Below are 19,315 nucleotides of genomic sequence, written 5' to 3' on the forward strand. Positions count from 1 at the left end.
TTTTGATGACATTATTCGGTGCCCATATATGAAGATTCAAGCTTTGGTCATATTGAGGATACAAGGACATGCATGGAGGACTCATTTTGAGATTACAATAGAGCAAAACCATGTTTAGAAGATTGCTTGGGACTTGTGTTGATGCCTACCAAAGGGTTCCAAGAGGTTTTACATTTTGAAGCTTGAACAAGGAGGGACCCACAAAGCATTAGTGGGGGCGGCCTTGGAGTTTAAACACTCATTAAGGGTGTTTTAGTCTTTTTGTGCCATTTCTTTACACTCCATAGGAGCCCTTTTTCATTAAGGGTATTTTGCTATTTTATGTAATAAGCTATAAATAGACTCTTTAGGCTTATTTTCTCATTAGTTGATTATTGATATTTGAAAGACTTCTTCTTCTCTCTTTGCGAGTGTAGTGTAGGGCTTTGAATAGCAAAGTAGAGTAGGGCTTGGAAAAGCCATTATTGATCTTTTCTTAGAAACGGTAGTTGTAAGGCGGAGTTTATTCCCTTTGTGGTCATCATAAGAATTTGGTGTTGTAATTGCGGGTATTAAGGGTCTTATCTTTAATACACAGTTTGGTTCCTATTTCTCGTAATCTCATATGTCAATCCATCTATCTTACTTTATTGCATTTGTTTGTTCTCTTGTTTCTCTTAGTCTTCATCTCTTTAGGTCATTCTTCTATCATTTGGTATCATGAGCAAGGTATGATTTTGTTCCAACAAAATCAATCTTGGGATTGTTATCTTGAAAAATAAAAAGAGTAAAAAAGAAAAAAGTTACTGTTCACGTTTTTAGGGTTTTTCAATTTTTGAGACTTGATTTTTGTTTGTTTTGTGTGTATTTAGTGTTAGATCCTTGTTCCCATTTTTGAACCTACGCTAAATTCTGAGTTTTTAATTTTTAGTTGTTTTTTGTATTTTTAGTGGTAGATTTCTGTTCTCTAACTCTATATGAGTCTAGGGTTTGAAGTTGAACTAAATTGAAGATCATTTGAGCCATCCACCATTGTTGATCTTGAGTTTGAAGAAACTTGAAGGTGAGATCTCATTGTGGAAGGTTTTTGTTGACGTTTTTGGGGATGAAAACATGATATTTGTGGTTGGATTGTCAACATGAGCTTGGATCTTCAAGAAAAATCAAATTCCAAGTTCATTTGCTTAAGGGTCAACTTTGGGTCAAACTTTGAATGTTCTTGTGTTCTTCATGTATTGTTGAACAAGAACATTCAAAAAGTGTTGTTTGATCTAAAAAGGAGGAGAAAAAGTCTCAAAGAATATTCAAAGCATATTCCAGGTCTTCCAAAGGAAGAAAAGAATTCAAAAGGCATCAAAAGGAATATTCTCAAAAAAAAGGACAAGGGCAAGTACAAGTGGGGACCATCTCAAATTCAAACTCTTTTAAGCTAGAAAAAAAGGTCTATTCTTTGTGTTTTCTTCACCAAAACTGATCCTACCTACCTCTTAAGTTGAAGATTGATTGAATACAAGAAAATTTTTTCAAAACATACACCAACCAAAGGCTGCCACATCGTCACCAAGAGCTGCCACATCATCACTTCGCCCAAAAAGCTTAAGCTCAAATTTCAGATTCTAAGTTTCATTTCCTTGTTTCTTTAGTTTCATTTCTTGATTCTAGTACTAATTAACAACTAGTAATCACCTGCTTAGTTGGGAATTAGTTGTTTGAGTCCGTTTTCTTCATTTTTTCATTCTTTGTGTGCTTTTCTAATTTTGACTCGTTGAACTTCTTTGTTTCAAGTTCATAAGTAGATTTTTTATTGTGTCTTAATTCCATCAAATAATAATCTATTCCGGCCACTAAGTAGTGATTGAAACCTTATTCACTACCGGAGTATGAACAACTTTTAATATTCACTACTCTAATTGTGAGGATCAGAAAGGTGAGTTTATATGAGTGTTGGTGAGGAGCTTTTACTACTAATCTTGTTTGTTCATTTTGTAGGTACAAGGTGGTATAAGGGGAACATATCTTGGTAGCCTCGGACTATTGTGACTACAACATGGGAGACTATGATTGTAGTAAGGGATTTTATGGCTACGATGTTGTTGGAGATTATGGGGGCTATAAATATATCCATGATCGAGACATAGGTAGAATTGAGAGTTATGGTTTTGAGGAAAAAATTAGGTGAATGAAGTTCCTAGTGATTATGGTGAATATGGAGATGATGTAAGGCCTTATGATAGTTCTTATGATAAAGTTGGGGCATGTGAGAAGTCTTACACTTCCCACTTTGGACCTAGAATTTAAGGTATAACTATTTTCTTTGAAAAAGGGTATGAGAGCCTTGGTGAGAGTGCACATGTGGAGCATGAAGATCCATATTCTTCACCTTGTGGTACATCTTAAAGGTCAAAGTGGTGTGAATGGGTACACTAGCTATAGTATAGGTTATCTCATGAGAAGAAGAGAGAATACATATCCAAGGCCGAGGGGTACTCATGTGCCCATGGGTTGTCCTAAACTCTACAATGTTGATTCTAGAAGAAGTGTTAAACTCCGGAAAGGTAAGCATTTATGGGGTATCGGGATGCCTCCTCGTACTAGATGATTGGCGCCATAAGAACTACATCATGCCACCCATGGTTGACTATTTGGGGTTGTTTCGAGAACCTTTACTTGTTTCATATTAGCTGGATGGGTATAAGGTTACCAAGAGAGTAAGGATTGTCTTCACCCAATTTGAATACTCCAAGGAGGTATGGTGCAATATCTTTCCCTTGACATCAGGTCATGTATTCTTGGGTGCCCATTGATTTGCACAACATAGAGTTCCAAATGTACTAAATTGGTCTAAGGTTGTAGTGGACCATTGGGGAAATTATCTCTTTACCTCAATTCTTCCCAAACCGAAAGGAGATGTGATCACTTACTCCGGCCTGAATAATTATGAGATACAAAAGATTGAGAGGAGTAAGGGTGTGCAAGGTGTCATTCCAAGAGTGGAAAAGGGAGAGGTTGTGTAAAGTGAAGTGATAGGGTTGCCCCCAAACCATGCTAACTCTGTTTATCCTTCTGTTTCTAAGGAAATTTGTGTAGGTACTAATATGGCAAGTGGAGGACCACAAGGCCATGGAGAAGTTGCTGCCAAAGCATGTGGGAAACCTTCACACCACGGAAAAGAAGAATCTACTCAAGAACTTCAAGGTAAAATAGCTAACTCTTATACTTTTCTGAATGTGAATGATAATTTTGTGGCTAGTAGCCCATTTAGTGTGAGTAGTAGCTTACATATTTGTAATTCTATTGATTCTTTAACCCTTGATGATGATGTACTTATTGCTAGTATGGATACACTAGTTGATCCTATTAATGACTGAATTGACTTTTCTTGTAAGATAAATTTAGGTCTACCTAGAGTTGAAGCCATTTTGTTGAATGATAATACATCATCTATTGATTCTTTGCCCCTTGATGATAATTTACATGTTGTGAATGTGGATACACTAGTTGTTCCTATTGATGACCAAATTGAATCTTCTTGTAAGATCAATTTATGTCCACCTAGTGTTGAAGCCAATGGTTGAATGATAGTACATCATCTTGTAGGAATTGTGTTGATCAAATTATGTGAGAAATTTTTCCACCACTTGAGGATATGTGTGATGTGTTTAGTGGATCTCAAGTGAGTGATGATGTTGAAAATGTTAATCAAATAAATAGTAGTACCTATTTAGCATGACCTCTAGTGAATGTTCTACTAGCGGTTTTGGTCATAAGGATGATTGTGTATTTGAAACTTCTTTGGAACTTGATAATTGTCCTTTAGAGAGTGAGCTTGCATGTTCTAAATCTTTCCTGAGGATAGATCCTCCTCTCTTTAGGTATAAAATACTGTTCAAAGATGGTCCAATCACTCCTAATGAACCTAGTGGTGAGAATGATATTGAAGGTATAGCTTGTCTTGAAGGCTATAGCCTATATACTAACCCACTATGGTGTGACAACACACCTCCTAAAGATGGAAATCTCTTCTTCAATGATGAGAGTACTCTTAAGGATAAGTAATGTGTAGTCTTGGAAAGGAATGATCAATTGGGTAATGATAGTTTTGGTTTGCTTGAATATTTGAGAAACCTAATAGGTGATTATTCCTTCAAAATTGATTGTGGTTGTGATCCTTTGTATGATACCCCAACCAAGTTTGATGACTATGAGGATGAATTTCTTGCTTCTTGTGAAGACTTAAGTTATAATCCATTTGATTCTAGTTGTGGTATGTATCTACTTGAGGGTTCTTCCATGTAAAGAGAAAGTGTCCATTGCTTGGAAATTACTTCTTCTTCTACTTTGTGTGACTTATTGTTGAGAGTACTCATGGAGATGATTTTGAAACTAGTAATGAGTACATACATGAGGACACCTTAGTTCAAGTTGACTTGAGTGATACCTTTCTCTACTCTCTATTTGCTTTTGATGATGTCTATGCTATTGTAGAGAGTGTATCTTTTAGATTGGGTAAAGCCTGTGGGGGAAAAAGAGTATTGTCTAGACCTATGTCTATAGCAACTCTTTCCATTTGACCCGGGTGCCAAATGTAGATATTATGATGTTGGCACACCGAAATTGTTGCTTGGTCTACATAACAAGCAAAGTAACATTCTTGAAAACTCGAGGGCAAAGGTGTTATTGTCTTCTTGGGGTAATGATACTAAATGTGCATCCTTGCTTGACATACTCGTGCTTAAGTTGCATCATTCTCTACTTATGGATGCCAAGTTCATACTTTACTTGAAAAGAAGAGGTCACATGTGTTGTAGTGCCTTAAATCCATCCTTGTGCGCTTTATGGCTTATATCTTATCAGCCAGATTGCATTCTTATAGATGACAGTGCCTTAGATGATGCCTTTACACTTGATTCCTTCTTATACTACCTCTTTACCTATGATGACATCCATACTAGTTTTGGATTTGTATTATGTAGAGGTAGAGAACTTGGTTGTTGGTCAACTTATTTGAATGACAATGCTATGTGGGTTTGGTGGACTATAAGACCAATAGTGGAACCACTTTTGATGAGGAGACTTGAAGAGGTAATGAAACGATTGTGTCTTATGGTTTCTAAGATAAAGGTAGTCTTACCTTTTGGCTTTAGTGATACCATTAAGACCTTTGTAGTATCTTTATCTCTTGATAGTTTTCATAGCCATATCCTTTGTGACACTTTCACTAAGCTTTTTATGACTAAAATAAAGGATTCATGGTTATATTTTAAGTATGTACCCCCTTGGTATGATGATGTTATTTTTTGTACTAACCCTAACCCTCATGCCATGAGGATGTTGTGCTTGTTTCACCTTTCTTTAGTTTTTCAAGGTGTAGATTTGAGGTTGAATCCTTTTCAAGAAAGGGGGATGATATGAGCCAAAGGGCCATCATAGCTTTTGATGACATTATTCAAGGCCTATACATGAAGATTCAAGCTTTGGTCATATTGAGGATACAAGGACTGCATGGAGGACTCATTTTGAGATTACAATAGAGCAAAACCATGTTTGGAAGATTGCTTGGGACTTGTGTTGATGCCTACCAAAGGGTTCCAAGAGGTTTCAGATTTGAAGCTTGAAGAAGGAGGGACCCACGAAGTATTAGTGGGGGCGTCCTTGGAGTGTAAACACTCATTAAGGGTGTTTTAGCCTTTTTGTGCCATTTCTTTACATGCCATAGGAGCCCTTTTTCACTAAGGGTATTTTGGTATTTTATGTAATAAGCTATAAATAGACTCTTTAAGCTTATTTCCTTATTAGTTGATTATTGACATTTGAAAGACTTCTTCTTCTCTCTTTGAGAGTGTAGTGTAAGGCTTTGAAAATGCAAGTAGAGTAGGGCTTGGAAAAGCCATTATTGATCTTTTCTTAGAAACGGCGGTTGTAAGGCAGAGTTGATTCCCTTTGTGGTCACCGTAAGAGTTTGGTGTTGTAATTGCGGGTATTAAGGGTCTTATCATTTGATACACGATTTAGCTCCTATTACTCATAATCTTGTATGTCAAGCTATCTATCTTACTTTATTGCATTTGTTTGTTCTCTTGTTTCTCATATTCGTCATCTCTTTAGGTCAATCTTCTATCAGAGAGAACCTTCCATCCCTTCTATTCTTGTTTCAAGAGATCCTAATCGGCTATCCATAGTATTAAGCTTCTCTATGATAGAGCTAACCTAACTAGGAATCTCACCTTCCTCGACCATCATACCTAACAAAAGAGATGCTAAAACAAAACAAAAATAACAAACAAGTTAAATTTAATAAGTCAACCTCACAAGCTCTCAAAGTTCACACCTTTGTTTTTCACTTAATTGGTGTCGCAAGTATTGACAGCTCATTTGTACTCTAATGAGATTGCTTGGTACCAATAATGGCTTGAGGTCAGAATAGATTATTGTTTGAAATGACTCAAATAAAAATATATATGAACTTGATTCAAGAACTAACATTGAATTCAAAAGAGAAAGGCTTGAAAAAAGTAGGACGACGAAATAAAGGACTAAGAGGTAATCAATCAACTTAGTAGATAAGTTACTAGTTGATAAGTAGTTTAAGAATCAAAGAAAATATTTAAGAATCAAGAAATTGAAACTGCGAATCAAGCCTTGAGAAATGGAGTTTTTAAGGTGTTGAGATATGTTTTAGAAGTTGAATTGATGTTGGAGGTGTTGAAATGCATTTGAGGAGTGTTTGGGGCTACCTTGAGTTGAGTTACAGTAATCTGTGTGGGGGAACTTGCTGCATAAGGTGGAATATAGGACAAAGGCACCTTGGAAATAGCTTGGACCTTTCTTACTGTCTTGGTATGCATTTGGGGTGTGGCCACATCTTGGGCACAGGTTGGGTGCACCTCAAGCACAAGTGGTCCGCCCCTTGTCCTTGAATTGCAAAAAATGGCCTCCAAATGGTCCCCCTTTGTTCTTTCTTGTAGAATATCCTTACGATCTTCTAAGATGCCTTTTTAAAAAACCTTTTCACCACTTTTGTTTGATTTTTTGAATAAAACACCACCTTTTGATAAGAATTAGAGATGAATATTTGAATCTTCCTCAAGAACACTCAAGAACACCAAGACTTTAAAAACCTCTAACTCTTGAACAGATGATCGGAATGCGTTTAAATTTTGAACCAAGGCTATTTTCAAACTCACAAACACATTCCACATGTCATTTTTTCCAAGTTCACAACTAATTTTTCTAGATTTCCATTTCTCCTTCACTTTCTTCAAGTTCTAGCTCTTAAGAACGGTATCACACTCAATTTGACTCCGATTAAGCTCAAATTTAAACCCTGGATAGCTATAGTGTCAAGGAACTCAAATCAAACACTAAAAACACAAAATCAAAAAGTTAAATTTTGACCTAGGGCTAAAAACATGAAAAGTACTTTCATGGGATTTATAATTTTGACACTTTTTTGTGGATTTTTAAGAAAATAAAACCAAGATTGACTTTTTAGGAATGAAATCAAGCTCGACACTGATACTAAATGATACACAAACTAACTATGGAATCAAAAGATAGAACTAAGTTATGAATACAAAGATAAAGATAAAACAAAAAGGTAGTAAGATAGACACAATGAAAGGAATTGAAAGTAAATAAATGGTCTATCAAACACTAAGCCCTCAATCAATATGCCAAACAAAGAACTTAAATCGTATGTAGACCTCAAGGGAATTGATTCTCAAGCAACCTAAGTTTCTAAACAAGGTATCAACACAAACTAATCCAATATTTTCTCATACTCTCAATAGAGTTTACATTCATAATTCATCAAAATATACTTACTAAAGTAAAACGAAGTCCAATTTATAGTCTAGGCTAAGTTATTACATCATATAGACCCAAAAGTGACCCATTTAGGAAAGACAAACACAAAATCCCATTAGGAAGTTGCCTGAGTATATATGGCACACATGGGTCATATCCCAAAGGTGTAGTGGACTAGTTTTACCTGCTCTAGAGGATCGAGAGCGGGTTGGATGAACCTCCAAAGCGGATGGGGCACATTTCTTTTTTTGGGGGCTTTCTATCCTTGTTTAGCCTTCCTTTGGCCTCTCTAACATCTGTTGAGCCTCCTTGATCATCACAATCATCCAATGGATGCCTTTTGATATCCATTAAGAAGTTATAAAGTGTCTCTTAACCTATAAGCATCCTCTCTAGCAATGAAGAGGCTATTTGGACTATATCAACTAGCCACATGCTATATTATGTCATCTGATGTTACACTGCATTCATTATTTATGTATTGTATTTTTGTATACTACTATTACTATTTTTAGTTTATTTAGATCTATTTAGCTATTTTCCCTATTTTGTGATTTCTCCTCATTTAGAGCTTTCTTATATCTTCCCTAGGTCATTTATGACTTGTTGGGATTTATTGTTTTGTTATCAGGTAGTTCATTTGATTTTAGAGTATTTTTTTATTTTGAAGCTTATGAAGTTAAGAATCAGTCTTAGACCAAGACATTAGGTATACCTCGAATGTTATTTTAGCAGTTTCAACAACTCTTGAATGTCAATTTTAGGCTAGAGGTACCCTTAGTCCGTGTCTTGAAGTTTTTGGACTCATTTTGGGCTATTAGATAGAATTTTGCTAAAACAACCCCTTGGTAAATGACCCTAAAGAAGTGCCCAATCTCTAAAGTAGTCCCCTAGATGCTTAAGTAGTTACAATAGATAAGTTGGTATCAACAAAGCTCAACAAGTCCTAATGAACTCTAATCGGGTGTTATACAAGAATGAAGAGCTCAAGGAGTATAAGATCTTGCCCAAGGTTTATGGCTCAAATATTCAAGTGAATTGAAGACCTTTTGGGAGACTTTTAAAGCCTTATCCAAGTGAAGAAAGGAGGGGGGGCCTTACACTCAAGGGGCGCCCCTCATTAAAGGCATAGAAGACCTTTTACACTCCAAATATAAATACACTCAAGTAGTGCCCCAAGTAGGGCTAGTATGGTCTTTTAAGACTTTCTATTTACACTCCAAAGGAGCACCCTTCATTAAGGGTATTTTAGTCATTGTTTGTAATAAGTATAAATAGACATTTGAGATCTATTTTTCATTAGACTTTGATGAATTCATTGAGTATTACTCAAATTGTATTTTCTTTCCTTAGTTTAGGGCTTGGAAAAGCTATATTATTATAGGTCTTGGAAAAGATATCAAAACTAGGGATTAATACATTTGATGGATTTCACTTGCGTTGATCAATTGCAAGAAATGTGTGATTGAGGAGTGTGAATTCCTTTGGTCCACCTAAGAGTAAGTTGTTATCTCTTATTGGTGTTGTGTGTCTATTTTTGATACACACCTTGGTGCTATTTATTGGTGTAAGTGTATGTTAACTACTATCCTTTATATTTTATGCACTTTTATCATTATTTAAGTTGAATCCATGTCTTCTACTTCATCTCCCTTTCTTGTAGTTGCTGATTTTTAGGTTCTTCAGGAGTAATTTCATTTTATTAGTTGATTTTTGTAACATTTGGTATCAAAGCCTTGTTTAGGATTGTTCCTACAACCCTAAGTCTTGGTTTTAGTGTCCTTATTAAGAAAATTACAACAAAAAAGAGTCAAATCCAAAGAAAAATCACAAAAAAAGATAGAGCTTGCTTTTCTTGTTGTAGATCAAAAAATTCCAAGTTAGATATACAAGTTTTTATTGTGTCTTGAAGGTTTCAAGTGTTAGATTCTTGTTCTCTAGCACTTAAAGTGTCTACAATGAAGTTTAGAGCAAGGTTTGGTTGAATTTGAGCTCGATCCACTATTGTTGTGCCTTTTTTAAAGCACTTTGAGGTAGAATATCATGGTGTATATCTTTTTGTTGCGTGTTTGTGGCTGATTTTGTGTTATTTGAGCTTGCGTTGATCCAAGGAACATAGATCCCATAGAAAATTAGAAGTTAGAGTTTATTTGCCTTGTGGTCAAACTTCGGTCAACTCTTGAATATTCATATTGTTCTTCATCATCTTCATATATTGTTTAAGAAGAATATTCAAAAATGGTGTTAGATCCACAAAAAGAAAGAGAGAGAGTGAAAAAATTGTTTGTACAAAACAATATTTCAAGAATATTCAAGTTATCCAAAGATGAAGAGACACAAGGAATATTCAAAGTACAATTGAAAGTACAAGTGGGGGGACCATTGATTTCAAATCCATTTGAACGTGCAGAAAAGGCTTCAATCCTCCATTGTTCAAAAAATTTCATTCAAATACTCTCCTAAGTGGATCCTTGGCCGAAACTTAAGTTGGGAACTGGAAAATGTTTGCAAAATTGACAACCAACCATGTGTTGCCACATCATCACTAGTTAATCAACCTAATAAGCTCTAAACTAGATTTCTTGGTTTCTCAATTTTTATTCTAGATTCTTGTATGCTAGTTCTATCACTAATTAGCAAACTAGTAAGTACCTACTAGGTTGGTGATTAGTGTAGAGTTCGTTTATCTCCTGTCTTTAATTTTTGTATGCTTTTCTTATTTTTAATTCATAGTAGTTTTTTGGCTCAAGTCCGTTCATCTTTTTCATTTGAGTCATATCAAACAAAAGTCGATTCATGGCCAAATCATATTCACCATTCATTCACTTGCCAAGTATTGCCAAGTTTTCAACACTGGTGAGACCAAGTGTGAGGTGAGATCCGAGTATGAGTGTGGTGAGGTTTATTGAACTAACATTTTCTTCTTTTTGTAGGTTTTCCCTTTTTTGTTTTTTTCTTCTTTTTAGGTACAATTTTAATGGAATCCGAAGGTACCACATCCCAACCTTTGGGAAATAATGCTTTGGGAGTCTTGTTGGCTCGGTCTGATGCCTTAACTCATGATTTGAAGGGTGATTTAGGATCCATGAGGGGTGACATGATTAGAATAGAAGTGGGGGTTGATAGACTATGTCCACTAATACCTCCACAAAATTCAAACCACCAAGTTCCAAATCCACTAGACCAAAGAACCTATACTCCATAAAACCTCATTCCACAAATCCAAACCCATCATCAACTAAATCCAATGCCTTCTCTCAATAAGTTAGACTCCAAGGAGAATGAGGTAAAGCCTCAAGATGTAGAGAAACCTAGTGATGGGATACAAGAAGAATATGAATAAAAGAGGGTAAGGTAAAGGGGAACTGCGGGTAGTAAAGTAGGAAAGGGAAAAAATATGTTCTTGTGGGTCTAGTCCATGAAGGCCCATTGTTACCCACTAACCCGAATGCTATCACTTTTTCCTAGCATTGATTTTTTTTATATGTAGGTACAAAATGATATGATTCCAGAGAAGAATGCAAGTGAAGTCCCTCCAAAATATGTTGGTGTTCCAAGTGCACTCTTGGCTGAGAGTACAAGGTAATTGGCTACCCTAGTACAAACCGAAGTGACTATGGTAATATCTACACTTCCTCAAGTTCTACATATTGTGATATGTCTATTAGTAGACAAGATGAGGGGATTTTGGGTTTACCTAGGGTAGAAAGGCATGTACCTTTCTTTGATAGTATTTTGGGTGTGCATAATAATAAATGTGCTTTTAAGAATAACTCACTACTTAAACCTGAGAATGATGTGATTGAAAAACCTCAAGTTACTGTTGATGTTTATAATGGTTATACTGATAATGAATATGGTCCTTTGGACTTCTTATTTGGTGAGAACCTTGCTATTAATTGTTTTCTTGGTGATCATGTGTATGGAGAGATTGTTTATGATAAGTTGTATATTGTTGAGGGAGGCCTACTAGGCTGTAGGTCCTTATCCTTGTGTTTTATTCTTCCCTTAATAACAAAAGCTTTGGGTAAGTATGACACCCTGGTAAATGGAATGAGTAGCCTCAATTTATTCCCTTGGCAACTTTATCCATTTTATCCCGATGTACTAGTGGGGTGGGGAAGGGATTGTTTTGCTTGTGCTTATTTTCCCTTGATGTTTAACTTAGCCTTATCCTTTGTGATGCATATACTAAATATTTCATTGACAAAATAAGGGATTTCTGGTTGTATTTCAAATATGTACCCCCTTTGCATGATAATCTAGTGTCATGGATGGTTTACCATGGCTTAGACCCTTGCTTACTATTTCTCTTTGACCCCAAATAACTTGTGAGGTGTTGGAGATATAGATAAGGTTTATGTACATTCCTTTTTGATATTGATGTTCTTCACTTTCTTTGTATAATTGATGCCAGCTTTTCATTTCAAATACCAAGGATATGTCAAGCGTGAGAAACCTTGGGGTGGTGATATAATTGTGGTACTAATGCTAAACCTTCTACTAAGATGATTGAGGAAAAATTTCTTTCAAGATGGAGAGGATGATACAAGCATAAAGAGCTCAAGGAGTACGAGATCTTGCTCAGGGTTCATGGCTTGGATATGCAAGTGAATTGAACACTTTTTTGGAGACTTTCCAAGCCTTGTCCTAGGGAAGAAAGAAGGAGGAGTCTTACATTGAAGGGGTGCCCCTCATTAAGGGCATAGAAGACCTTTTACACTCCAAATATACACTCAAGATGCATCCTTAGTAAGGCTAGTATGGTTTTTTAACACTTTTTTTTACACTCCAAAGGAGCACCCTTTATTTAGGGTATTTTATTCATTGTTTGTAATAAGTATAAATAGGCATTTGAGCTCTTTTTTAATTTGACTTGGATGACTTGATTAAGTATTACTCAAATTGTATTTTCTTTCCTTAGTGTAGGGCTTGGAAAAGCCATCTTAGTGTAGGTCTTGGAAAGGACATCAAAACTAGGGATTAATACATTTGATGTATTTCACTTATTTTGATGAATTGGCAAGAAGGTGTGATTAAGGAATATGAATTCATTTGGCCCACCTAAGAGTGTGGTGTTATCTCTCATTGGTGTTGTGTGTCTTTGTATTTGATACACACCTTGGTGCTAGTCATTGGTGTGAGTGTATATCTTACTGCTAGCCTTTATATTTTATGCACTTTTATCTTCTGTTGTGCTGAATCTGTGTCTTCTACTTCATATCCCTTTCTTGTAGTTGCTGATTTTTAGGTTCTTTAGGAGAAATTCCATTTTAGTAGTTAATTTTTGTATTGGGGTGGTTGTGATTTTAGGCTGAGTTACCCTTAGTACTAGTCTTGATGTTTCTGGACTTATTTTAGGTTATTAGGTGGAATTTAGCTGAAACAACCTTTTGGTAAATAACCCTACATGGGAATTTTTATGGCTTCATCGATCCTGAAATATCAAACTTGGTAGGCCCCATATAGAATTTTAGTCTAATTTTTTGACTGGACCATTCATATATGATATGGGTATTAATTTTTCTATCTTGATTCATAGATCATTATTTTGTAAGCCTGGCAGCTCTTGAAGGCCTCTCATAAGGAGAAAGCTCTATTTAGAGGATTCAGTGAGCATTCAGAGGTGGCTAGGTAGGCTAGGATTACCCTTCTTTTATATTGAGATTAATTATGGTATTAGTATGTCATTATGCTAGTGTTGGGTGGGTATTTATGGCTAGGTTATTGATTTAGCTATTTGCATCCTTATTTAGTTGATTAAGCTAATTTTTGTAACATTTTAGGCCCATTTCCCTTTTGTTTAGAACCTTATCATCCTGTAGGAATAAAATTGACATTTATAGCACCTTACGATGGGATTAGGAAAATTTAGTTTAGATTTAAGTAGTTTCTTCTTTAGGTTGGGTTCTCATGACCCTATGTGAGCCCTACTGACCTTTTTAGATAGAATGTTAGACATAAAGCTCTTTAGCTTAACAGAACTAATTACAGGCTAACGTAGTTTGTTACTTTGGGTTGGGTTTGGATAGACTTAGTTACTTACCTGATTAGCATTTTCTTGAGATACAATAGTAATTGACCCTTGATCGTTCCTCCTTAACTTGGAAATGGAAACATGTAGGGCTTAAGTAGGTTTGATTGCTGGAGATTATACTTAGTGAATAAAATATCTAATGATAGGCTTAAAACACCTAGCCTTCTGCCAGCTATTCTATGCTTATATATATGCATTTCAACTTTATTTTAGGTTTGACATGTGCTTTATTCCTTTTATTCTGAATTTTGGTATGAATTTGGTATCAGTTTACAGTTATGGTTTACTCTTAATGAGATCACCTATTACCCTTATGGTAGGTTTACTTATAAGTTTTACTTCAAGTTTGGCATCATTCTATGATTATGATTCGGATATTCTAGTGTTAATTATCATTATTGCTAAGAGTTCTGGCAGTTATACTTTGTTTTGGTAATTAGGAGGTCTATTTATTGTATATTAACTATTTGTCATCATATTATTATCCATTATTTCTAATTTGAGTCTGGTGTTCGGCCTATTGTTATTAACCAATTGTTTTGGTTCAAGCCTGGTACATATATGTATTTTCAAAATGTATTTGGCATAAACTATTCATTAGGGATTTGTAGTTATAGTTTATTTATGCTTCTTATATTAGTTTTTCTCTTGTTTGCGCCCACTAAACTTACAGGGGTTTGGTTGGGTTAATTATCTTCTTGTATATGCCTTCTGAGCTTATAGGGACCCAGTTAGGTTGTAGTTAGTTCTTTGCTTTCCTTTTTCAGTTATTTATTTCCTTTATCCCATTGTCTAGCGTACGTCAACATTTTCACTTTTTTCTACTTACTTTGCTTACACCCCCAAACTTTATTATGATTTTCGAATATTTAAGCTCTATCAATTAATGATCCCTACTAAGTACCCATTACTTTGGTACTTACGCTTCACAGTTGCATCTTTTCCATGATGTAGATCTGACTATGATCCATCAGCGCTAATTGTTATCCTCTATCCCACTATTAATTTAGTGATAGGGTGAGCGTTCTAGTGTTTAGAGCTGATCATCCTTCATTGATTTAATACAATCTTATGTATTTCTGATATTAGCGTGTATATATGTATATTTTGGATATTTTCTATTACTTTTCTTTTTGGTTATAGAGGCTTGTGCATCGACCTTACGAGGTCTTGGGAGGGATTTCCTTTATAATTTTGTCCTCCTCTACATTATATAAAGTGTATTAAGTAAGTATCTGTTTTTACTTCTACTTGTATTATTGTTGTTGTTGGTTTCTTTCTTGTTTCTTTTTATCTTCCTCTAGTTATCTCATTACTTATCATTTTTAGCTATGGCTTGGCTTACCTACTGGTAGGTTGGAGTAGATACCATCATGGCCTCAGAAATTGGGTTGTGATAACTTTTTATTAGAGTCCAGGTTCACCGATAATATTGATATGAGAGCCAATGTTTAGTATAGTCCTACATATTGGTATGAAGACGTATATTTCCTATCCTTGGGAGGCTACAGGATATTCTTAGGTAAATATCATCTTCTTGGTTCACTTTTTTGTCTTATTTTTATAGTTGGTTTCAAATTTCATATTTATTTCACTCTTTCGCATATGGTTATGATATGGGGTACGACAGTTGAGGGTTAGGATCTTGAGCCTACTGATAGCGCTATAGTTAGAGAAAGAGGTTTAACCAAATATTTAGGGCAAGCTATAGCTATATCTTTATCTTGAGATCAAGCTAGGGATCCATCACCAAATTCTATTATAGCTATAGAGTCAGAGATTCTGCTGCCACTATAGCTCATGGCAAAAGGGCAGACTAGGCCCTACCCAATTTTATATATTCTTTAGTTATTCATGATGCATTAGTTTAGCTTTTAAGGTTAGTTAGTATACGAGTGCAGCCTACAACAGTGGCCCTCTGAATAGTGCTTCTTTTAGTACCAGTAGTCCCATTTTCGGTGGCACCCAGCTAGTTATGACTGTGGATAACCATAAGATACTGGGCCAATTACTGAGATTGACTCTACCCAGGTTTGTTGGGGCCCTAAGAGAGAATGTTTATGAGTTTCTTACTAGTTAATAGGAGAGCCTGCATAATGTGGGGCTGTTTAAGTCACACGGAGTGGATTGTACTCCCTATAACTAGAAGAGTAGCACGATAATAGTGTAGAGGTTATCTTAATTCCAAGCTAGTTGGATCTCCATGTATGACTTCGACTCAATTATTCGAGGCTTTATTGGGGAAGTACATGCGTTGTACCATGCAAAACTGCCTGAGGGATGAGTTTTCTATGTTTAGATAGGGTTTTATAATATTAGTTAAGTATAAGGTTTGATATCATGAGATAGCTAGGCGTGCCACTACGGTTCTGCCTATTGAGTATAGGAGAATTTGATATTTTGTTAAAGGGTTGAGACTACTGCTCCATAGGGCTACTTAGAGTTTAGTGATTTTGTTGAAGTGTTTTACTAATATTACTGATAATACCTATATTCTCAAGGAGATAGATCATGGGGCCCATGAGGGCAGTGATCATGCCCCATTATCAAGGTATTTATAGTGGGAACAATAGCGTCTCATAGTTTTGAGGCTGAGCATGTTAGGGTAGGTACCCCCAACAACAGTCATATTAGTACCACGGTCAGACTAGTAGACCCGTTCAAGAAGTATTACATATTTTAAATGAGGGTCAACCCAATTATAGTAGTTTTAGTGGTTAGAGCAGTAGTCAACCATATAGGGGTATTTTAATCATTGTTTGTAATAAGTAAAGAAAGAAGGAGGGATCTTACACTCAAGGGGTTCCCCTCATTAAGGGCATAGAAGACCTTTTACACTCCAAATATACACTTAAGATGCATCCCTAGTAGGGCTAGTATGGTTTTTTAACACTTCTTTTTACACTCCAAAGGAGCACCCTTTATTTAGGGTATTTTATTCATTGTTTGTAATAAGTATAAATAGACATTTGAGCTCTTTTTTATTATACTTGGATGAATTGATTAAGTATTACTTAAATTATATTTTCTTTCCTTAGTGTAGGGCTTGGAAAAGCCATCTTAGTGTAGGTCTTGGAAAGGACATCAAAACTAGGGATTAATACATTTGATGTATTTCACTTATTTTGATAAATTGGCAAGAAAGGTGTGATTAAGGAGTATGAATTTATTTGGCCCACCTAAGAGTGTGGTGTTATCTCTCATTGGTGTTGTGTGTCTTTGTATTTGATACACACCTTGGTGCTAGTCATTGGTGTGAGTGTATATCTTACTGCTAGCCTTTATATTTTATGCACTTTTATCTTCTGTTGTGCTGAATCTGTGTCTTCTACTTCATATCCCTTTCTTGTAGTTGCTGATTTTTAGGTTCTTTAGGAGAAATTCCATTTTAGTAGTTAATTTTTGTATTGGGGTGCTTGTGATTTTAGGCTAGAGTTACCCTTAGTACTAGTCTTGATGTTTCTGGACTCATTTTAGGTTATTAGGTGGAATTTAGCTGAAACAACCTATTGGTAAATAACCCTACATGGGAATTTTTATGGCTTCATCGATCCTAAAATATCAAACTTGGTAGGGTAGCATAGGTATCTTATGAGCATGAGATTCGGCACCAACCCCGAACACCCGGTTAGAGTTCATTGGGACTTGTTAAGCTTTGTTGGTGCCAAGTTATCTGTTGTAGCTACTTAAGAGTCTAGGGTACTACTTTAGTGACTAGGCACTTCTTTAGAAGTATCTACATTATAGCCTTGGACTGCTTTAGCGGATCTTTGATGACTAGGACTAGCCATTTTAGCGAATATTTTACCGCTAAAGTAACCATCACTGGTGTTTTATAAATATTTTATTCTCTTCTTTTCTTGATAGGATGTTGTGTTAAAAATCCCTTTTAGACCATTTTAAGCAAAACATCTTCTAGGTTTTCAATAACTAAAGTAAATTTTAGCTCAAGAAAGTAAGTGCTAGTATTTTAGCATCATTAACTCGTAAATAATAGCATTAATTTTTGCAAAAATTAATAGTTTAATTCATTTTTTCTTGATTTTTTGGGATAGATTTTAGGACAGCTTGATCTCGGATTTATCCAAATTTATATGGCAATCAATTCTTTAGTTGAGAGGGCTATTGTGATGGTTTTAATTTTGTGATTCTACAAGTAGGCCCCACATAGAATTTTAGTTTAATTTTTTATCTGGACTATTCATATGTAATATGGGTATTAATTTTTCTGTCTTGATTTATAGATCATTATTTTTTAAGCCTGGAAGCTCTTTAAGGCCTCTCAAAAGGAGAAAGCTCTATTTAGAGGATTCATTGAGCATTCAGAGGCGCCAAGGTAGGCTAGGATTACCCTTCTTTTATATTGAGATTAATTATGAGATTGTGATAGTGTTGGTTGGGTATTTATGGCTAGGTTATTGATTTAGCTATTTGCATCCTTATTTAGCTGATTAAGCTAATTTTTGTAACATTTTAGGCCCATTTCCCCTTTTTTTAGAACCTTATCATCCTGTAGGAATAGAATTAACATTTATAGCACCTTACGATGGGTTTAGGAAAATTTACTTTTTATTTAAGTAATTTCTTCTTTAGGTTGGGTTCTCGTGACCCCATGTGAGCCCTACTGACCTTTTTAGATAGAATGTTAGACATAAAGCTCTTTAAGATTAACTGAACTAATTACAGGCTAACATAGTTTGTTACTTTGGGTTCGGTTTGGATAGGCTTGGTTACTTACCTGATTAGCATTTTCTTGAGATACAATAGTAATTGACCCATAATTGTTCCTCTTTAACTTGGAAATGGAAACATGTAGGGATTAAGTAGGTTTGATTGCTGGTGATTATATTAGTGAATAAAATATCTAATGATAGGATTAAAACACCTAGCCTTCTACCAGCTATTCTACACTTATATATATGCATTTTAACTTTATTTTAGGTTTGACATATGCTTTATTACTTTTATTTTGAATTTTGGTATGAATTTGGTATTAGTTTACAGTTATGGTTTACTCTTAATGAGATCACCTATTACTATTATGGTAGGTTTACTTATAAGTTTTACTTCAAGTTTGGCATCATTCTATGATTATGATTGGGATGTTCTAGCGTTAATTATCATTATTACTAAGAGTTTTGGCAGTTATACTTGGTTTTGGTAATTGGGAGGTCTATCTATTGTATATTGACTATTTGTCATCATGTTATTATCCACCATTTCTAATTTTAGTCTGGTGTTCGGCCTATTGTTATTAACTATTTGTTTTGGTTCAAGCCTGGTACATATATGTATTTTAAAAATGTATTTGGGATAAACCATTTATTAGGAATTTGTAGTTACAGTTTATTTATGCTTCTTATATTAGATTTTCTCTTGTTTGCACCCACCAAACATATAGGGGTTCGGTTGGGTTAATTATCTTCTTGTATATACCTTCTAAGTTTATAGGGACCCAGTTAGGTTGTAGTTAGTTATTTGCTTTCCGTTTTT

Source organism: Capsicum annuum, chromosome 10 (genome assembly GCF_002878395.1).
Source record: "Capsicum annuum cultivar UCD-10X-F1 chromosome 10, UCD10Xv1.1, whole genome shotgun sequence".
Taxonomy (NCBI): Eukaryota; Viridiplantae; Streptophyta; class Magnoliopsida; order Solanales; family Solanaceae; genus Capsicum; species Capsicum annuum.